Source organism: Macaca thibetana, chromosome 16 (assembly GCF_024542745.1).
Source record: "Macaca thibetana thibetana isolate TM-01 chromosome 16, ASM2454274v1, whole genome shotgun sequence".
Taxonomy (NCBI): domain Eukaryota; kingdom Metazoa; phylum Chordata; class Mammalia; order Primates; family Cercopithecidae; genus Macaca; species Macaca thibetana.
In genome coordinates, this window is record NC_065593.1 from 27,540,357 (window position 1) to 27,564,133 (window position 23,777).

Genomic DNA, 23,777 nt, shown 5'->3' on the forward strand with positions numbered 1-23,777 from the left:
TCTGACGGTGAAAAGGGCACACTTGGTTCCTGTCCTGATCCAACTTAGAGTCAAGTGAGGAACAGTTTTAAAAAATTATCAACAACTATGTTATTACAATACAGACAAACTAGAGATAAAGGAAGAGGGCACAGTGCTAACATGGTATTAAACATGAGACCTCACAAGGTTAGGAAAGGCTTCACTGAGACAAACGCAGGGCCCAGAAGGATACATAAGGGTTAGACAGCTAAAGAGAGAAGGTTAATGTCCTAGACCAAGGGAAAGGTTGGAAACTTAGTCCAATGTTACTTTTTGTCTTGAACTTTGAAATCATTTTAATAATTATTTTGGTTTCTCTCTACCTGATTGCTGTAGTACTATTAAAACTAAATTTTAAATAATTCTGTTTGATTCTAACCAATCAAGTTTGCAAGGGATTGCAATTTTTTAACAATATCTTCAAATTCTAGGCAAGGAAAAAAACATTTGCATATAATTTTTCTCTAAAAATACTTATACTGTGTATTTACAATTAGTAAATCCTGAGTTACTTCATTGTTTTTATATTAAGTGGTCTAAATAATAAATGGATGCATTCACCTCAACTGTAGATATTATGCAAAATTCCTGGATATATCGTAAGTATGAGTTTAAAATTCACTATCAAAACCTTAATCCATTTTCGTCACAAACACAGGATTTAGTCTTTCTTCTAATATAATACAGTCCCTTTTTGAATTTTTTTAATAATAAAAATTAGTATTTTTAACTAAAGAAAAGGATGACAAATGGCAAGAGATGCCACAGAATAAAAATTTTTTTGGTGAGGAAAAATTGTGTAACTTAGGCAAGTAACTACTTGTACCTCAAATTCTATTTAATGAGGTACTAGATGTATTGCTATAAATAAAATAAAAATAGTAATTATCTGCCAGCTACTTCACAGTGATTACTTAATTTTTTTGTAGATATAGGGTCTTGATATGTTGCCCAAGTTGGTCTTGAACTCCTGGCGTCAAGTGATTCTCCCACCTCAGCCTCTCAAAGTGTTTTGCCTGGCTAACAGTAATGTTACAAGAATACATTAGAAATCTACAAATTTTATGCATTTCTAAAAAGATATGAAGACTGAAGACTGAAGATTCTTTATGCTGCTGAGAAACAGGAAAACAACAGCCAGATCATTTAATGGTTTAGCAACAAAAGAACTTGGAACAAGAACATATTTCTACCTCTCTTCATTACAGTAATAAAATGCATTTACATTCTATGCCTTTTGAAGTTAATATTTTACACTCATAAAATGACTGCAGTTTAAAAACTGGTTTTGAAAGCTAAACACAGGAGTTCCCATTTTCAAGGAAAGTAATCCTTCCCAGCTATAAAAGCCTATATGTTTATGAGTTGTTTTCAGTTCAAAAACTCAAAATTAACCAAAATAAAAGGATCCAGTAGAGAGGTTGATGTTCCTCCTTCTTTGCTTTTTCTCTAAACTGTTTTCAAGTAGTATAGTAATAGCCAACACTTACTGAGCATTACCATGCCAGGCACTGAGCTAAGTGGTTTACATGCATTATCACATTTAATCTTCACAACAACCCTATATGTTACGCTCTTTTAAAGAAATACCTTACATTACAGATAAAGAAATGGAGACTTTAAGAGGTAGTAGGTTCTCTACCTACAAGTATTGAATGGAAGAGTTGGGATTCACCTAAGTAGTCTACTTCTAGAGCCAGTGCTCTTAACCATGCCCCTATCCTGCAAATAGTCTGTAAACAAGTCTTAGTGATGCTTCTGTTCAAACTGTGGGTCACTGCTGCCCCTGCAGTCTCTGACCATCCTCCCCAGCACTGCTGAGCTATGGTCCCATGTGAAGGCCTCAGTATGGAAGGAGGGTTGGCTAAGTATCCAATAATAGCTCCAGCCCAGTGGGAAGGTACCACACCACTTGAGATGACACTGCAAAGGAGGCAGATGCTCGATGGACACGTTCAAGACCCATCCAGCTCAAGGATAAAAAAATGGGGCTTGCAAGTTTCCAGCCTTCTTTTCTAGAACAGCTGCTGGGAGAGAGACCAGTGGGGAAACTAAAGTGAAAGTCTCATTCTTCTCTAGCCTAAGTTTTAGAGTCCAATGAAGCATTGCAGCATACACTTTGTAGTCAGAAAACCCTGAGTTCAAATCCTGGTTCTACCACTTGCTATAGTGATCTTGGGCAGATCTGATCCCTTGGTCAGATCTCTCTAAGCCTGTTTCCTCATCTGTAAGGAAGGGTATTATACCACATAAGGTTATTGTGAGGACTAAATGAGACTAAGTATGCAATAGAATACCGGGGTCCAGTTTTCTTTGGATGTAATGGGCCTGGAAAAATCCTTAAAATACTTTTTACCTACAAAATCTTATGAAGTTCTGCCTCATTTTCAGCTTAAAAACTTTAAAAAATTCATCGAAATAAAAGAGAATTCTACTAGAGAGGTAGGTTGATGTTACCTCTTCCTTGCTTTTTCCTTAAAGTGGAATGTTAAACACTAGGATATGCCTGGAAAGTGTTCAACCTACAAAAAAGGAAGTTAGCAGCCGCTGAAAAGTAACTACAGCTGGTTATTCACTTTACTCTGAAAGCATTTGCTGTTGATATAATCACACCACAGGAAAACTTCATAATGTTGGCTGAAAGAAATCTGAAATGACACAGCAATAATGCTTCATCATGCAAAAGTTGGTTTCATCATTTTTTTTTTTTTGGTTCGGCTAGTGTGATTGCAAGACAGGAGGCTATGTTAACTTGGTTATAAGCAGGGAAGTTGGCTGTGAGGAGATAAACAGAGATCTCACAGGAATTCTGGGGTAGAAATCACTGGACCGGAACTGAAGGGCTATCTCCCAGCTTCTGTTTCTGCCTTTTGATTCAGTCCATTCCCCTCCGTTTACTCAACAGTTCCTTCTGCTTTGGTGGCAGTTTCTGCTCCTTCTCACAGCTGACATGGCTTTGACTTGCTGTGGCCTCCCCCCATCATTCTCTGCATCAGGTGCTTTCAACCTTGATTTTATTGTTTATGTATACTTATGAACTTTTCTGAAGGGAATGTCCCATACTTTCATCAGATGCTTCAGGAAGGCAATGACCCCAAAAAGGAATAAAAACCACTGTTTTATCTCATGACGCTCTACCTTTAGTTTCTCCTAGTAACTCTTTTACTTATTCAGTTTCTTAATTCCAAATTCCTAGCAGAATAATAATAATGGCTACCATTTATGAAGCTTTGAGTATGAGCCAGATACTGTTCTAAAGACTTAACTATTTTTAATTCTCAAAACTACATTATAAGGATCTAATATTTTATAGAGAAGGAAACGGAGGCATAGTGAACTTTGGGTAACTTGCTTAAGGTTACACAACTAGCAAGTGGCTAAGTCTGAATTTCAATCTAGACAACATGCTTAGTGCTTAAAACTGAGTAAAACTTTGCAAATCAAGCCACAGGTTGCTGGTAAGCCCACAGGTTGGTCATCCTTGGATTACGTCCTATTCCAGATGTGGCAGGGGGAGAAAAGGGAGACAGGAATCAAGTGGTTCAAAACATGATCACTGTTCAGTAAGGCCATAGAAGGGTAGTTTCTCTTTAAAAAAGTGAGAACAAGGATGCACAGAAATGGGAACTCGTGCACACTGTTGGTAGGAATACAAACTGGTACAGCCATTATGGAAAACAGTATGTAGGTTCCTCAAAAAATTAAAAATAGAGCTACCATATGACCCAGCAATCCCACTTCTGGGTACATGTTCAAAGGAAAGAAAATCACTACCTTGAAGAGAGATCTTCACTCCCACGTTCACTGCAGCATATTCACATTAGTCTCAAGATACAGAAAGAATCAAAGTGTCTGTTGATAAATGGATGGATAAAGAAAATGTGATATAAACACATACACATAAAATAGAATACTATTCAGTTTTAAAAAACAAATCCTGCCATTTGTGACACGAATGATGAATGAACCTGGAGGATATTATGCTAAGTGAAATAAGCCAGACACAGAAAGACAAATACTACATTTTTTCACTTACAATATGGAATCTAAAAAGTTGAACTCATGGAAAAAGAAAGAATGGTTGTTATGAGGTCATAACCTCATACGATTATGACCGAATGAGGTCATATATGGTCAAGGGATGGGGGACATGGAGAGATACTGGTCAAAGGGTAGAAATTTTCAGTTATAGAAGAATATTCTCACCATATACACACAAAAGAGTAACTATATAAGGTGATGACTACATTAATTAGCTTGACTGTGGTAATAATTTCACAATGTATACATATATCAAAACATCATATTGTATACTATAAGTATATGTATATTCTTTCTGTTCATTCTTCCTTTTTTTTTTTAACTTTTATTTTAAGTTGAGGGGTACATGTGCAGGTTTGTTATACAGGTAAACTTGTGTGTTGGAGGTATGTTATACAGATTACTTCATCACCCAGGTATTAAGCTTTGTACCCATTAGTTATTTTTCCTGATCCTCTCCCTCCTCTCATCTTCCACCCTCTGATAGGCCCCAGTGTCTAGCATTCCGCTTTATGTGTCCATGTGTTCTCATCATTTAGCTCCCACTTGTAAGTAAGAACATGTAGTATTTGGTTTTCTGTTCTTGTGTTAGTCTGCTATGGATAATGGCCTCCAGCTCCATCCATGTCCCTGCAAGGGACATGATCTCATTCTTTTTTATGACTGGCTGCAAGCATATATAATTTTTGTTTGTCAATAAAACCTCCATTAAGCTGGGGGGAAAATGATGTAGGTGGTGGGTAGGCATAATTAGTCATTAATATGTCTAGTATAATCATCACTTTCATTGTTTAACTTGTGGGAATATTCTTATACCAACAAACTAAAATTAAAAAATGAATAAACACATATGTACATAAAATATAACTTACTTTTAAGAATTACAAATAGGGATGAAGTAATCCTTGTGGTAAAGAAATAAGAGATGGCCAAGTGCCCTACAACTGCCAACCTTTGTCAGCTGAAGATAACACACACACACACACACACACACACACACACACACACACACACATCTTTGACTGGAGCTTCTCTATGGATCCAGGGAGATCTAGTCCTGTATTTGAACCAAATTTCCAAGGACAGATCCAAATTCAAACTACCAAATTCAAACTTGTCCATACTAGGGATTGGGGGGAAAAGTTTTCTCAGGGAAAAACTCCCTTTACTTATAAGTATAGGATTTTTGTTCAAAAAGTGAAAGAAAGAGACAAAATATGAATGCAGGGATTAGGCTATGGACATCCTTTGAAAGGGGTGATGGTGAGGCATAATTCTGCCAACCACAGGCAGCATTTTAAAATTAGTGGTTTTAACCATGACTTTTACTTGGTCTAGTAAAATTATCATGGTAAATATTCTTGTTTTATTTCCCACATTCAGGAAGGGGTGATCATGTGACTTAGTTCTGGTCAATGAGATGTAAGTTGAGGGTTTCTAGTAAAGTTTTGCTTCCTCAGTATAGGCACCCCTTTTCCTCCTGTTCTTTCTTCCTGTCTAGAATGCTGATGAGAGGTTGGAGGTGGAGTAACTATCATATGACCACAAGACAAGCATGAGCACAAAAGTCATAAGCCAAGGATAGCTAAGTGAGTGGTCACCCAAGGTCAGGGCACCGATGACACTATGCAGCTAGAAGATCAGCCCAACTACTAACCTCTGCAGCATTCATTACATATACATAATATTTTACAGAGAAGGAAACTGAGGTATAGTGAACTTTGGGTAACTTGCTTAAGGTTACACAACTAGCAAGTGGCTAAGTCTGAATTTCAATCTAGACAACATGCATAGTGCTTAAAACTGAGTTAAACTTTGCAAATCAAGCCACAGGTTGTTGGAAAGCCCATAGGTTGGTCATATATATCCCCAATTTGGCGAAATATACCTAGGAAAACCAATAACAGTAATATAAGTAATTAAAAATTGAGTGATCAAACGGAGAGAGGGAATGTAAAATTATAGTTGTAAAAGTAACTACTAGGAAAAAAACCTAATGTTAGGTGTTCACATTATCAAAAGGAAAACACAAAGCAAGGCAACACAAACAGTGAACATCATGCAGAAACTATTTAAGAAGTACTAGGCCGGGAATGGTGGCTCACGCCTGTAATCCCAGCACTTTGGGAGGCCGAGGAGGGCAGATCACAAGGTCAGGGGATCGAGACCATCCTGGCTAACACAGTGTATTTTAGTCTCTACTAAAAATACAAAAAATTAGCCAGGCATGGTGGCAGGCACCTGCAGTCCCAGCTGCTTGGGAGGTGAGGCAGAAGAATGGCGTGAACCCGGGAGGTGGAGCGTGCAGTGAGCCGAGATCGGACCACTGCATTCCAGCCTGGGCGACAGAGCCAGACTCTGTTTCAAAAATAAAAAAAAAAAAGTACTAAAGGCAGAAAAATTACATAAAGACAGAACTGAGACCAAACATGTCTGTCATGTCAATAAATTGTCATATAAAACCATTAAAAGCAAGACTCTCAGAATGATCACAAAGTAGAATCAAATTATATGCTGAACACAGGAGATTCATTTGGAACAAAACAACCCTGAAAGTTGGTACTAATTCTCCCAAAATTGAACTTGCAAATTCAAAGCAACTGCACTCAATAGACTAATAAACTTTCATTTTGGAACTTGAAAAGTTGGCTTTAAAGTTCAATTTTTGCAAAGTAAAGAACAATAAAGAGATATTTGTCCTTTCACACAGCAAAGCATAGCATAATGGGTCAGGTATCCTAGTTACAGTACCCGTAAAACTAACAGCTTACTGTTTGTCCAGAGCTTGAGGTTCTGTGCCAGCCACTTCCCCCAAGTACTTTACACATAGTATCTCATTTAATCCTCACAACCTTGTTAAGGAGCAAATAATTACCCCTATTTGACAGATGACAAAATTAGGATTGAAGAAGACTGCATTACTGTCTGAGGTCCCCTGGCTGCTAAGTGATGGCTCAGAATTGACCCAGGACCTCTTTCTTTGGAGCTGGTACTCTGGTCTAACTTTCTATTTCTAGTAAATGGAAAACAAACCATATACAGAACATTATTATGGCATACTTTCTTTATTTTTTAATTTGGATGTATGTATGTGTATGCACAATTTCTCTCCCTTGCCCTCTCCTGCTCTTCCTTCCTCCCTCCTCTTACAGTAGTTGGTTGTCCAAATGCTTGCATGTTCTGGAAGGAGACACACTAAACTGCAGTGTTTACTTTTGTGGAATAGAATTGGTGGAGGAGAGGAAAGGGAGGAAATTTCATGTTTTACTTCATTTACTTCTGATTGTTTGACTGTTACTTGCATGTTTTTCTTTAGTAATTAAAAAATAAGGATAAAAAAGTAAGCCAAATTAAAAGTAATGAAAATATTAAAGAATAGCAGCATATTTTTGTTATCTCAGCTGTGGCCTTTTGAAAGTGTGACATTAGAAATAGTCGTTGAGCTTGTTTGGGTGTAGAACATTTTCAAACTGAAATTATGTACTATCGCAACAAAAGTTTCCATAATACATTACTTTATAAACAGAGGGTATTTCTTATTTCAGGATGATTTTTCTTTTCTTTTCCTTTTATTTTATTTATTTTTTTGACACAGTGTTTTGCTCCATTGTCTAGGCTGGAGTACAGGGGGCATGATGACAGCTCACTGCAGCCTTAACCTCTCAGGCTCAAGTGATTCTCCCACCTCAGCCTCCTGAATAGCTGGGACTACAGGCGTGTGCCACCACGCCTGGTTAATCTTTGTATTTTTTGTAAAGGCAGGGTTTCACCATGTTGCCCAGGCTGATCTCAAATTCTTGGGCTCAGGCGATCCATCCGCCTTGGCCTCCCAAACTGCTGGGATTACAGGTGTGTACCACTGCACCCGGCCCAATTTTTCTTTAAGCAAGGTCACATACTCATATGCATAGGGTTTTAAAACTACTGATAGTTTTAATTGCTGGGCATGACAGAAGTCGAATGCTGCTTCCTTAACAGTATACTCATTTCACAAGTGATATATGATATTAAAATGCTATAAAAATGTTTACCATAGCCAGGTGTGGTAGCTCATGCCTCTAATCCCAGCACTTTGGAAGACCCAGGCACGAAGACTGCTTGAGCCCAGGAGTTCAAGACCAGCCCAGGCAATATAGCAAGATCTCATCTCTACCAAAAATTTAAAAAATAAGATAAAAATTAGCCAGGTGCTGTGGCACACACTTATAGTCCCAGTTACTGGGAGGCTGAGGCAGGAGAATTGCCTCAGCCCAGGAGTTTGAGCTTGCAGTGAGCTATGACGTTGCCACTGCATTCCAGCCTGGGTGATAGAGTGAAACTACGTCTTAAAAAAAAAAAAAGTGTATTACTACTTTATTCTGGGGGTTAACTATTCTAGGGAGAATACATTTCCTGAAGAATTTTGAGGTATTTTAGAGATCTTGATGATACATTCTCCCTTCCTCTCCAACTATTGGTTAGCTTGCCCCATCCCATTTACTCTCAAAGCATTCTGTACTTCCACCTTCACATAACTTAACCATACAAGTCTAATAAAGACTTGCCTGTTCACCTATCTGCAATCAACATGTCCATTCCCACCCATTTGGCAGAGCCTGGCATACAGGACGTCAACAATAGTTTGTTGATATGAATGAATGAATGCTTTTAAGGCCTATGTGGAAAAAATACATAGAGATGCTTTTCTTACAGTAGCCAGCTTACTACCTTAAAAAGAATAGGAGTTTAAATATTTAGTTGCAAATGAGTAAATCATGGCCTGAAAATTTATCTGCAGAAAACTGTGCATCCCTTCAGTAATTTCTATGTTACTAAAATCTGAAATCTAACAAAACTTGACATTTAATAAAACTGAACACAATGTAATTTATATAGGTGACACCACACACCAAAAATCCTGCCCTGATACAGAAGACCATGGACACTGGATCTTCCACACTCTTGCGATAGGAGAAAATTTCTATTTGAATAGAAGACAAGCTAGTACTAATAGTAAACTAATTTAATGGACACAAAAATATCTTGAGAAAATATTTAAGAAGTGCAACATTTGGTAATGCATTTATCATGCTGTTTCATAATTTCCAGCTAAATTCTGATACAATCATAGTTGAAAACATATATTTTTTTTAACTTTTAAAAAATGCTATATGAGCATATTAGGAAACATGGGAATGTAAAATGTAAAACATGGGAATGTATATTAGGAAAAATGCTGCCACCAAATGTGAAAGACAGTATGGTAGTTCCTCAAAATATTAAAAATAGATTTACCATATGATCTAGCGTTCCATTCCTGGGTATGCACCCAAAAGAATTGAAAGCAGAGGCCTGAAATTTATTTGCACGCTAAAGTTCATGGCAGCATTATTCATAATAGCCAAAAAGTGGAAACACCCCAGATGTCCATCAATGGATGAACAGAGAAACAAAATGTGGTATGAACACACAATGGAATATTATTCAGGATAAACAAGGAAAGACATTCTGACACATGCTATAACATGGATAAACCTTGAGAACAGTATAATAAGTGAACTAAGTTAGTCATAAAAGGACAAATATTGTATGATTCCATTTATATGAAGTAACCTGGAATGAAAAAATTCATAGAGGCAGAAAGTATAATGTTGGTTGCCAGTGTTGTGAAGAGGGAGGAATGGGGGTTATTGACCAATAGGTACAGAGTTTAAGTTTGAGATGATGACAAAGTTCTGGAAATGGGTAGTGGTGACAGCTGAACAACAATGTGAAAGTACTTAATGCTACAGAAATACTGAACTGTACACTTAAAAATGGCTAAAATGGTAAATTTTATGTTACATATATTTTACTACAATAAAAAATTAATAAACATTTTGTAAAAAACAAGTCTGTATTTATTTCTATATTTTTAAAACCTCCAATCTATTCAACTGACAAGAACACCCCCCAAAAAGGAAAGAGTAGAAAAAAAGACATCATTAAGTTTAAAGGCAAACTCTAGAATCTACAGCCCGCAAAACAGATGGTCAGTGACTATGTACACAAGGAATTGTCTTCTATGCCAAAGCAATGAGGAAAAAGCAACCTTGAAAAAAAATCCAGCTCTCACTGAAGCAGAAAAATATTTTCAGAAATCTGATTTACAAGTAAAATATGATGCTTATCATGACTTATAAACTAAGGTTTTCACTAAAGAAATAGGGATAACATTACAAAGCATTAAGAAATAACTCTTACCAAGTCAAAACCACACCAATGGCAAAAGCACATGATCACAAACCGCTAAATACTGGGCAAACACCAAAACCCTGAGCATGGGAGAGGCTGAAAGCACACTGAAAAACACTTCAAGTTAAGGATGAGTGAAAGAAACTGACGTGGAAGCCAGGGATACTAAAGGCGGGCGTTATTTTCCAGAAAGGTGCTGGGTAAGAGGTCATTGTTCTGTGTAAGTAAATTGGATTCTGTTTGTTTTCTCCCATGCTATCAGAAAGAAGACAGGAAACAGGTGTGTAAGTGAATGAGTCAAGCAGAGAATGAGCAGGCTCTGGGCAGGTATGCCAGGTTCTAAATGTTCTCTCTAAGCTACTACATGCAGAGGGAGGGAGGGAAAATGCTATGTAAGCCAGTGGGCAAAATCAATTATTTCATATTATTTAAAGAGGTAAAAGGGGTAGAAAAGCTAACCTATTTTGAATGCCTGCTTCATGCTAAGAGGCAAAGTGGTACTAGATGTGCATTTTTCTCATTTAAACTTCAGAGCCACTCTATGGTGTTGTATTCTGTTATATCAGTTCCGTTGGTGCCGGACTACTATATTCCTGCTATGGAAACTGAGGCACACACATACAAGTCGGGTAAACCTGCTTAAAGCCACACTATTAGTAAGCGACAGTCAGAAGGCAGACCTCAGGTCTGACTCCAATGCTCAGGACTTCATCACTGAGCTACACCGCCTCAATTCCACACAGACAGGAGAAAATAAGTTAGGAACAAAAATGGAAATGCTAGAAAGAAAATATGCTATGGTGTGTGCCAAAATAAACTACAAAACATTTGCTTTTAAGATGAAATCTTGAAATAGTAGCAAAAAAAGAGTCATCTAACAGGGAGGAGCTGAGAAAGTATTAGAATAGGGGAACTAGATACTTAGGTTAAGGGCATTTTTTAGTAAGGTCTTCTCAGGGTGCTTTCCTTAACTTCCCCACCTTTTGGGACAGATGTTTATCAGAACATCAGACACAGTCATTTTCAAGTGGATGGATAAAATCATGTGGCTAAAAGTTATTTTATGCACTTTGAATTTATACACATACCTCTGGCTTTGCAGCCAGACCTGAGGTTGTACCCCAGCTCAATTACTTTCTAGGTGTGGGAACTTGAGTCTCATGCTGTTCTCTTCTTTTCTGTTTTTGTTTTTGAAGACAGAGTCTTGCTCTGTCACCCAGGCTGGAGTGCAGTGGCGCAATCTCGGCTCACCGCAACCTCCACCTCCTGGGTTCAAGCAATTCTCACGCCTCAGCCTCCCAAGTAGCTGGGACTACAGAAGTGTGACATCAAGTGCAGCTAATTTTTCTGTATTTTAGTAGAGATGGGGTTTCGCCATGTTGGCCAGGCTCGAACTCCTGGCCTCAAGTATCTGCCCACCTCGGCCTCCCACAGTGCTGGGATTACAGGTGTGAGCCACCAAGCCCGGCTTCATGTTTTTTAAACTAATAAGGAAATGAGAGACATACTACAGAGACTAGACCACAGGTCTTTTGGGATTTTTGTGAAGCAGCAATGAGAAGTGCCTAGCATGAGACCTATCATAAAACGGTCTCTCCAACCCACTCACCGCTAATCAAATAAACAGACATCTCTTCTAAGAATAATTTATTTTAATTCACATCAAATTTTCCAGGTAACTGAAGCTTAGCCCTAGAGTCCTGCCTAAAGCTAGGGGGAAAAAGAGCTCCCAGAAAAGGTATGAGACAGTCTTCCTTTTTTTTTTTTTTGAGACGGAGTCTCACTCTGTCGCCCGGGCTGGTGTGCAGTGGCCAGATCTCAGCTCACTGCAAGCTCCGCCTCCTGGGTTTACGCCATTCTCCTGCCTCAGCCCCCCGAGTAGCTGGGACTACAGGTGCCCACCACCTCGCCTGGCTAGTTTTTTGTATTTTTCAGTAGAGACGGGGTTTCACCGTGTTAGCCAGGATGGTCTCGATCTCCTGACCTCGTGATCCGCCCGTCTCAGCCTCCCAAAGTGCTGGAATTACAGGCTTGAGCCACCGCGCCCGGCCTAGTACGGCCAACAGTCTTCTTATGAATAAAGTTAATTTATTACAATATATATTTTAGTTCCATTAAATAAATTTTACTTTATTCTCTTTGTGCTCTGGATAACTGAGGTAAACAGAGAAAGTGATAACATTTAAATCAAGATATTCGGCATTAGAGCAAAATTCTCCATCTGATGAAAATATGTGGGATGCTCCTTTTCGAATAGTCAAGTGCAGCAGTGAGAAGGGGGTAAAGAGTAGAACAAGGAATTTGATCTGTAAGTGACTGAACAATCAACTCAGATAACTCACTACCTTCAGAACAGCCGGGATGCTTTAAATAGCATTTATCACACAATTATCATTGGATATAAGAAAATACTAAAAATGTGTAACAGCATAGTACCCCCAGGAGCTACTGTCCCTAGATTAAAGTGGGATGACTGCAAGCAGGGTAGACAGAAGACTCTGAAATACAGCAGAACATGAAGCTGACAAAAATGAATGCAGCAGAGACATTATCTATTGACATAAGATGTTAAAAACGCAGTAGTAAATGAAGGATACAGTGTTTTACTGCTTTGTGGTATGAACCCATTTTTATTTTTTAAAATCATATAGGCATTTATCTAACCTATGTAAATAGAAAAATATCTGGGCACATAAACACACAATATTAAGAATGGTTATCACTAAATGGAAAAATTGGGTTTTTAAATTTTTCCTAATACTCATTTTCTGATTTTTCTATACAAAAAGGGTTTTCAAAAAATACTGACATGTGCAGTGGCTCATGCCTGTAATCCTAGCACTTTGGGAGATCGAGGCGGGCAGACCACGAGGTCAGGAGATGGAGACCATCCTGTGTAACAGTGAAACCCCGTCTCTACTTAAAATAGCCGAGTGTGGTGGCATGCACCTGTAGTCCCAGCTACTCAGGAGGCTGAGGCAGGAGAATCGCTTGAACCCAGAAGGCAGAGGTTGCAGTGAGCTGAGACTGCGCCACTGCACTCCAGCCTGGGTGACAGTGCAAGACTCTGTCTCAAAAAAAAAAAAAAAAAAAAAAAAATACTGACATGAGTGCAAAAAGCAGGGATAGATTAAGTTTTCATAAACACATTACTGACTTGTGATCAATAGAATATTGTCAAACTTAAGAAAGTAGAAGCCAACACAATACTAAGCAGCAATTTAATAGAGTGCTAATCTAATCAGAAAAGGCTTTCAAAATTCTGCTGAGAAAGAGAATAACATTTTTTGAAGCACATGATATTCACTTGGAGAAGAAATAAATAGCTTTTTGTTATTTTTTGCTGTGTTAGATCACGCTGAGTTTTTACTGCAAGAAACCTATGAAAAGTACCCATTACTAATAGCACGCAGGTAAGTCCTCACAGATGGAATTTATTTCACTTTTGTTCTCACTAATTTGTGAACATTGCTTAGGAAACCCCAAGCTGATGGAGCATTAAGTGCTTTCAGATAATGAGATACTTAGTAATCCAATTAAAATACCTGTTTAAAGAGGAATGTGAACACAGGGCTTCTACTAATTTGTTTTTAGAATGATGGCTTAGGATCACTTACAAAGTAACATATGCTCAAATCTAAATAAATAAGGTAAACAACAATGTAATTAGTCATTGATGCAATACAAATAACTAGAATTGTGTGCTGTAAAACTACTGTACTGCATTTACTAACTCAATTTGTGCCCCAGAGAATTAGATTACTTTTCTACATACTTAAAATACTGGGGTGTTTGTACTTAGGTTTACATATCATTCTTAAATATTTAGGTAAGTTCTCAGTGATCTGCTGCTTTCAGTTCCTGGAATATGAATGGCCTGATCAGGTAACCAGGGATGCTGTTGTCATTACACATAAGAGCAAGGCATCTTTTACCATCTCCTAACTTTTCTAGGTGAGGCAATGCAGGGGAAACCAACCTTGGAGTCCAACACACCTGGGTCCTCAGCTCAGCTCAGCTCTGTAATTCTCGGTAATCATCTCACTGGGATTCTGCAGTGTCATGTATACACTAGGTCTTTGCCAAAAGGCCAAGAAGCGATACATTTTCTTTTTTCCTCTTCTTTTTCTTTTCTTTGAGACAGGGTCTTGCTCTGCTGCCCAGACTGGAGTGCAGTGGCACAATCATGGCTCACTGCAGCCTCAACCTCCCTCGACTCAGGTAACTCTCCCACCTCAGCTCCCTTGACTCCACTGCTGGAACTACAGGCAGGCACCACCACACCCGGCTAAGTTTTTCCTTTTTTCTTTTGTATTTTTTGTAGAAACAGGGTTTCACCATGTTGCCCAGGCTGAAATGGGGGATTTCGTGTGGAGTTACAAGGATTCATTAAATGAATGTACATACGCCATTCAGCACACTGCCTGAGGGCAATGCTTGAAAAAATGTAAAACCTACTTGGGTTCAAATTCTGGCCCTACTTACCACTTAATAGCTATGTGAACTTGAATAAGTTAAACTTCTCTCTCAATTTCCCCAAAAGAAAAATAGAGAAAATTAGGGTACCCACCTCAGTAGGATTGTAGCTCAGTGCCTAAACTGTGCTTGACGCAGTGTCACGTAAGTATTAGCTTCAACCATACAGTCAGTGACGTGGAGCTGAGCAGGATCTACTGATGCTGCCTGCTAATGGGTCTTGATCCTATTTTCCTCCATCACAGCACTGTCTTCTGGACTATCTTCTGTTGCTCTACACATAACTCTGCATCTAACATCTATAAGATCAAACGAAATGCCTGAAACACAGTAGCCTTTCCATAAACGTTTCTTAGAAGAAATAATGAACAAAGTACTACTCTTCCATCAACTCAATCTCTATATTTATCTCTTTCAGATGGTGTCTGGGGCAACTGCTCCAACCTGCTAGCCGTGGTCAAATGCTCTCCACAATATACACTTAATAGATGGTAATCAATCATGTATGTAAGACTAAATATTAAAAGAAGAAGAATAAATTTCAGTAACTAAAAACTAAAAATAAATCCTCATTTCAAACCCTGCATCAAGATGGCTATTTTCCGCCAGGCGTGGATGCTCATGCCTATGATTCCAGCACTTTGGGAGGCCAATGCAGGCAGATCACTTGAGGTGAGGAGTTTGAGACCAGCCTGGCCAACATGGTGAAACCCTGTCTATACCAAAAATACAAAAATTAGCCAGGCATGGTGGCGGGCACCTGTAGTCCCAGCTGCTCGGAAGGCTGAGGCAAGAGAATCACTTGAACCTGGGAGGTGGAGCTTGCAGTGACCTGAGATTGCGCCACTGCATTGGAGCCTGGGCGACAGAGCAAGACTCTATCTCAAAAAAAAGAGCGGCGGGGGGCGGGGTGGGGAGAGCGGCGTTTTCCATAATTTCTTACCAAAGTAAGTAGTATTCAGGGTTTTCAAAGTAATGGTATATAATAGAATATCATTAGTTATATATTACTAAGTATTTATTTAAAAAGCTTTAATATGATTATAGCTCCCAATCTTCTTATAGTTATTATTCCACAAGTCAGAGATTAAGTCTCGTGTAGTCCGCATTATTTCCTAATTATCTATTTGCTTTTGTTAAAATTAACTTGCCATCTGTGAACACACATAAATGAGAAGACAAAGCTAAGAAAAAATTAGGTGTTATGAGTAAAAGCAGCTGCATTAAAACGGTGAATTTCACCAATTTTATTGATGTGAGAAAAAGGCATGCTTTATTTTTAAAGGAAAAGTAAATGTAAAGAATAGAAGTTATATATGATTTAAGAATCTACTGTTCTTTAACATACAAAGAACTAAGAACTTTTAACTTTGATACAAGTTGACAGCTTAATTTATCTGATCTATAAAATGTTTTTATGCCTACAAAACAATCAGAAATTTCTCCCAAGGGACTTTTAGATTATTTTAAAGTGGTGTTGTATATGGTATTCCCCTGAGTCTCGGGTGCTCAAATCATAAACTATGCTCACAGTAACAAGCTCCCTAAGAATTAATTTATATTTCCAGCTTGAACTTCTATCCCAAATCTCAGAACTGTACATCCACTTGCCTGCTTAGCATTTCTACTTGGATGTCTAGTGGCCACTTTCAACGTAGCATGTTAACACTGAGCCCCTGATAGTGTCCTCCACCTGCTCCTCCTGCTCGCTATACCCCATGTCTCATCTGTCAGTAAAGTATGTCCAGAATCTATCTATCTTCAAAGCATATCTAGAACCTGTTTATCTTCAAAGTACATACAGAAGCCACCCATCTTCAAAGTATATCGAGAATCCATCTATCTTCAAAGTATAACCAGAATCCATCTATCTTCAAAGCATATCTTTTTGAGTCTGACTACTTCTCACCACCTCTGCTGCGATCATCCAGGTCCAAGTCACCATCACCTCTCCCACCTGGATTACTGTATAGCTTCTTAGCCAAATGGTTTCCCTTCCTCTGCCCCTACGTTTCCCTTCAATTTATTCTTGAAACAGCAGCCAGAGTAATTCTGTTAACATGTAAGTCACATCATGCCATTCCTCTGCTCAAACTCTCCAGTGGCACCCAGCTTGGAAAAATGTCAAGTCTTTCTATCAGCCTTCCTGGCCTTACTGGCCTTCCTAACCCTGATCCGCCCACAGCTCTGACAGGAGGTCCTTCTGCTCTCCTCTTCACACACACTTCGCTCCAGCCTTACTGGCCACCTCCTTGCTCCTCTGAACACACCACACAAGTTCCCATCAACAGGTCTCTGCATCTGCTGTTCCCTCTTCCTGGAAGTCTCTCCTCCCAGCTGTCTGCATGGCTCACTTCCTTCAAGTCTTTCTTCAAATGCCAGCTTCTCAGTGAGGCCTTCCCTGGCCGTTCTATGTAAGACCCCCAACTACACCTCCCAACACTCCCTCTCTCCACATTGTGCTTTTTCTCCACAGCATTTATCACCATCTAATGCACTATATACTTTGCTTCTTTACTATTATTTTCAGTCTGTCTCCTCCCACTAGAATTAAAACTCCATGAAGGCATGCATTTTTGTCTGTTTTGCTTACTATTTTACCTGTCAAGACAAGGATGGTGCTCAGCATATTGTAGGCGCCCAACAGATGTTTGCCGAATAAATGAATTTCTCCAAAATTTAATAACACCTGATATTATGTTTAGCCTGATCAATATTAATTAAGTACAACAGACAGAAGTCCCAGAATTGTCATCAAATTAGTAGACTACTTTGGGAGGGATAACAAATTGCTCATTCATTCATTATTCCAGTCACTGGAAAACCAGAAATGAACAAGTAGATATGATACCTGTCCTCGTGGAGCTTGCAATCAAAGTGAAGGTGTCTACTCCCCTGCTCCATAACCATAACCAAAAGGTGCCTGTGGGTAAGGCCAAGTCACCTGGCCGCCAGTTCTCCGAGCTAACAACATGTGAATTATCCTCAATTCTTTCTTCTCCCTCACCTTCCAAAACAATTACCCAATTTGTCATCAAGACCTCTTAAGTCTACCTGAGGAATGTTCCAAATGCAGTCCAACTTTCCAATTCCACTATCATCCAGTTCCTCATCCTACATCATCTGCCACCTGAGAACTGCAGCATTCTCCAAACTAGGATCTCACCACAGGCTCTCCGGCTCCAATCTATCTTTACACCTTAGCTGGAGTTACCTGCCCGAAAACAAACAGTATTCCCTTTCTTAAACATTTTTTGACTGGTCACGGTGGCTCATGCCTTTAATCCCAGCACTTTGGAAGGCCAAGCCGGGCAGATCACAAGGTCAAGAGATCAAGACCATCCTGGCCAACATGGTGAAACTCTGTCTTTACTAAAAACACAAAAATTAGCCAGGCATGGTGGCATACCCCTGTAGTCCCAGCTACTTGGGAGACTGGGGCAGGAGAATCACTTGAACCTGGGAGGCAGAGGTTGCGGTGAGCTGAGATCGCGCCACTGCATTCCAGCCTGGCGACAGAGCGAGAAAACAAAAACAAGCAAGCAAGAAAACCACTTTTCTTCAACAGTTTCCCATTGCCTACAAAAGGATATTCAAGGTCCTATACAGTCTGGTCCCCAACATGCCTTGACAGGTAGAAACACAGCTCTGGTTTTTGGTTTTGCTTTCTTTTGGGGTTTTTCTTTTTGGTTTTGTGTTTATTTGTTTGTTTTGCCAGATACCATACCCTGCCTGGCTGCTTGGCAAATACCCATTAATCCATTACTCAATACTCAACTAAAATGTTACCTCTTTTGTGAAGTTCTCTCCTATTCCCTACACAAGAGCACATTTCCCTCCTCTAAGCTCCCATAACATTTGTTATACTTCTGTCACGGCACTGAAAAACAGGATCTGTTATCATTTGCTTAGCTTCCTTGGTCACTACTGAAAGGATCATGACTTAGTTATTTTTGGATACTCTACGCTTAGTAGAGGGCCTGCAACAGAAAAGCATTCAATAAATAACTTGAATAAATGAATGAATAGCATTGTCACAAAGAGCTTTCTTAAACAGCCCTGAAATGGGTTCCCTGGCATAACCTCTACCTACTGTTACTGGTTCTGCTTGAGATCACAGAGAACATAACCTACTCTTGTTCACATGGATGCCTTCTAATTTGAAAGTAGACATCAAGTCCTTCGGAGTCTTTCTTCTCCCAGACAAGCATGAGTAGGTCTTTCAGCTTTTTTCACATATCATAACCTCACATCTCTTTACCACCTGGTCATGCTTCTTCTGAACTCATCCTAGATTATTTATATCCCTTTAGAACAGTGGCATCTAAAACCAAGTGAATATTATTTCCTTTGTTGTAGTCACAACTCTTCAATTAATCTAACCTAAAAGAGAATTAAGATTTGGGGGTTTACACTAACTGTTGGTTCACACTGCGCTCACTATGGACTGAAAATTACTTTTAAATGTTTAAAATAAGATTTATTTGCTTTCATTATGAGTATAATGCTCATGCATATTTTTGTAAGCTAAAAATAGGAAGAAAAATCTCATTAACCAAAGACATCTAAACCACCGCATATAGTTTGGTAAATTAATATTTTAATGCAAAGGGGGTTTGGTTTTACATTCCTCCAACCATATGATATATTCACAATTTATACATATTGCACATATAATATTTTTAAGTATTTCTAGTTGACAGTAACTGCCATTTTTACCCATTAACCATATGCTATTCTAACAATCCTGCAAGTGTATTTGTGATTTAGAGAAGAGCATATGGGAGCTTAGGAAAATTAAGTGACTTGCTCAAGGCCATGTGTTATTTTTCCCTCAGTTTATCAGTAAGAAATGTAAAAGAGCACATAAAGGGCACAGTTTGCTCAATTTGGACACATGGATAGAACTATGTAACCCCCTTAGAGATCAATATATAGAATATTTCCATCACACCAGAGGGTTCTCTTCTGCTCCATTCCCAGTTAATTCTCCCACCCAGGGGTAACCACTATTCTGCCTTCTATGATGATCAATCACCAGTCAATTTGCCTGCTCTTCCATCAAATCAGTGGAATCATTTAGTGTGTACTCTTTTGGTCTATCTTCCTTTGTTCAACATAGTGTTAGTGAGAATCATTCATGTTTTTGTGTGTGTCACTAATTTGTTATTTCATTATTACTATACAGTATTCTATAGAGGAATATACCACAATTTAATTATATTAACTATTATAGTTACATAATGACATCATACAATTACACTAATTATTACATTAGATTATACCACAGTTAAGCCATTCTCCTGTTTACGAACATTTGGATTATTTTCAGTTTTGGTTTAGTTTGACTGAAGCTACTCTTTTTACACTTTTTAAAGTCTCTTGGTAGACAAGAACTCTTCTCCTGAGTATATACCTAGGGTTTAAATCGCTAGGTCATAGGATAGGTATAGAGTTAGCCTGAGGAGATACTGCCAGTTTTCCAAATTGGCTGAAGTAATTTACATGTTTCCCAGCAATGTATACGAGTTCCAGTTGCTTCATATCCTCATCAGTATTTTTTCCTTTTTTTTTAAATGGTTCATTCTGAATCCTCACCAGTATTTGATTTTTGTCAGTTTTTAAAATTTTAGCCATTCTGATAAGTGTGTGGTATTATCTCATTGTAGTTTTAGCTCCCATTTTCTTGATGTGCAATGATGTTGTGGACTTTTTAAAATGTTTATTGGTCACTTGGTTATCTTCTTTTCAAAGTGCCTGCCTTTTTTTTTCTTTCTTTTAGTAGTTCTTTAAATGTTCTAGCTATGAGTACTTTGTCAAACCTTATATTATATAGGACTCATGATAATATACAACAAAAATCTTTTCCTAGACTGTGGCTCATGTTCATTGTTAATGGCTATGTATTATTCAATTAGATCTAACCACCGTTTAATGATTCTCCTACTGCTGGACATTTAGAGTATTTTTTTTCTTTCTTTTTGCATCCATAGGTGGGCACAAATAGACTATTTCTAATTTTTGCTTTAATTAAACACTGATAACCAAATTTTAAAGCTTTATTTGTATCTAAAATGTTTCCTTCATCTATACTCACATAAGTCGAATTACTCAATTAATGTATATGACCATTTGGTATTGATGCAGACAAAGCCAAAATGGTTCAGAAAAATTCTATCAGTTGATACTGGTGCCCAATAATGCATCATAATACCAGTTCACCATGTCCTCACCAACTCTGGCTTTTCCCCCTCTTCTTTATCAGTCTGATAGGACAAAACATTTGTATTTCATTGTTTTAATGTTTAGCTCAGTGATTACTAGTAATATTGAAATTATTTTTGTTTAGTCATTTATATTCTCATTTTCATAAATGGTCTTCATTTTGTGTATGCATTTATCGGGGCTTTTTGGAGTTTTTCTTGTTCACTACGGTATTGTGCTTTTCTTTTCATAGAATACTTTATTACATTTGTATTTTTATATTTACTGCAATCATTTCCCAAGATGTAGTGTTCTTTGTACTTTTCAAATTTTTATGTAGTTGAATCTGTGATCACACCCAAGCTTAGAAATATCTTTTCCCGAAACTATTCCAATCAATAGAAAAAGAGGGAATCCTCCCTAACTCATTTTATGAGGCCAACATCATGCTGATACCAAAGCCTGGCAGAGACACAACAAAAAAAGAGAATTTTAGACCAATATCCCTGATGAACATCGATGCAAAAATCCTCAATAAAATACTGGCAAACCGGATTCAGCAACACATCAAAAAGCTTATCCACCATGATCAAGTGGGCTTCATCCCTGGGATGCAAGGCTGGTTCAACATTCGCAAATCAATAAACATAATCCAGCATATAAACAGAACCAAAGACAAGAACCACATGATTATCTCCATAGATGCAGAAAAGGCTTTTGACAAAATTCAACAGCCCTTCATGCTAAAAACGCTCAATAAATTCGGTATTGATGGAACGTACCTCAAAATAATAAGAGCTATTTATGACAAACCCACAGCCAATATCATACTGAATGGGCAAAAACCGGAACAATTCCCTTTGAAAACTGGCACAAGGCAGGGATGCCCTCTCTCACCACTCCTATTCAACATAGTGTTGGAAGTTCTGGCTAGGGCAATTAGGCAAGAGAAAGAAATCAAGGGTATTCAGTTAGGAAAAGAAGAAGTCAAATTGTCCCTGTTTGCAGATGACATGATTGTATATTTAGAAAACCCCATTGTCTCAGCCCAAAATCTCCTTGAGCTGATAAGCAACTTCAGCAAAGTCTCAGGATACAAAATTAATGTGCAAAAATCACAAGCATTCTTATACACCAGTAACAGACAAACAGAGAGCCAAATCAGGAATGAACTTCCATTCACAATTGCTTCAAAGAGAATAAAATACCTAGGAATCCAACTTACAAGGGATGTAAAGGACCTCTTCAAGGAGAACTACAAACCACTGCTCAGTGAAATAAAAGAGGACACAAACAAATGGAAGAACATACCATGCTCATGGATAGGAAGAATCAATATCGTGAAAATGGCCATACTGCCCAAGGTAATTTATAGATTCAATGCCATCCCCATCAAGCTACCAATGAGTTTCTTCACAGAATTGGAAAAAACTGCTTTAAAGTTCATATGGACCCAAAAAAGAGCCCGCATCTCCAAGACAATCCTAAGTCAAAAGAACAAAGCTGGAGGCATCACGCTACCTGACTTCAAACTATACTACAAGGCTACAGTAACCAAAACAGCATGGTACTGGTACCAAAACAGAGATATAGACCAATGGAACAGAACAGAGTCCTCAGAAATAATACCACACATCTACAGCCATCTGATCTTTGACAAACCTGAGAGAAACAAGAAATGGGGAAAGGATTCCCTATTTAATAAATGGTGCTGGGAAAATTGGCTAGCCATAAGTAGAAAGCTGAAACTGGATCCTTTCCTTACTCCTTATACGAAAATTAATTCAAGATGGATTAGAGACTTAAATGTTAGACCTAATACCATAAAAATCCTAGAGGAAAACCTAGGTAGTACCATTCAGGACATAGGCATGGGCAAAGACTTCATGTCTAAAACACCAAAAGCAACGGCAGCAAAAGCCAAAATTGACAAATGAGATCTCATTAAACTAAAGAGCTTCTGCACAGCAAAAGAAACTACCATCAGAGTGAACAGGCAACCTACAGAATGGGAGAAAATTTTTGCAATCTACTCATCTGACAAAGGGCTAATATCCAGAACCTACAAAGAACTCAAACAAATTTACAAGAAAAAAACAAACAACCCCATCAAAAAGTGGGCAAAGGATATGAACAGACATTTCTCAAAAGAAGACATTCATACAGCCAACAGACACATGAAAAAATGCTCATCATCACTGGCCATCAGAGAAATGCAAATCAAAACCACAATGAGATACCATCTCACACCAGTTAGAATGGCGATCATTAAAAAGTCAGGAAACAACAGGTGCTGGAGAGGATGTGGAGAAATACGAACACTTTTACACTGTTCGTGGGATTGTAAACTAGTTCAACCATTATGGAAAACAGTATGGCGATTCCTCAAGGATCTAGAACTAGATGTACCATATGACCCAGCCATCCCATTACTGGGTTTATACCCAAAGGATTATAAATTACGCTGCTATAAAGACACATGCACACGTATGTTTATTGCAGCACTATTCACAATAGCAAAGACTTGGAATCAACCCAAATGTCCATCAGTGACAGATTGGATTAAGAAAATGTGGCACATATACACCATGGAATACTATGCAGCCATCAAAAAGGATGAGCTTGTGTCCTTTGTAGGGACATGGATGCAGCTGGAAACCATCATTCTTAGCAAACTATCACAAGAACAGAAAACCAAACACCGCATGTTCTCACTCATAGGTGGGAACTGAACAATGAGATCACTTGGACTCAGGAAGGGGAACATCACACACCGGGGCCTATCATGGGGAGGGGGGAGGGGGGAGGGATTGCATTGGGAG

At 38.5% G+C, this 23,777-nt stretch overlaps 1 protein-coding gene across 6 annotated transcripts in view; it reads right to left on the reverse strand.

Annotated features, from left to right (window-relative positions):
• MYO1D (myosin ID) overlaps positions 1-23,777 on the reverse strand; it is a 382,795-nt gene that overhangs the window by 321,427 nt on the left and 37,591 nt on the right. Inside the window, exons 1-2 of one of the 6 annotated variants that reach the window (XM_050763785.1) lie at positions 14,846-15,475; positions 3,796-3,873 (exon numbers count right to left, since the gene is read on the reverse strand). The exons of 4 other annotated variants lie outside the window; for them this stretch is intronic. The gene's annotated coding sequence lies outside the window, so the exon portion shown is untranslated. Of the gene's footprint in view, positions 1-3,795; positions 6,179-14,845; positions 15,476-23,777 lie in introns of those variants that run through there. One more of the 6 variants, XM_050763786.1, reaches the window with a different exon arrangement.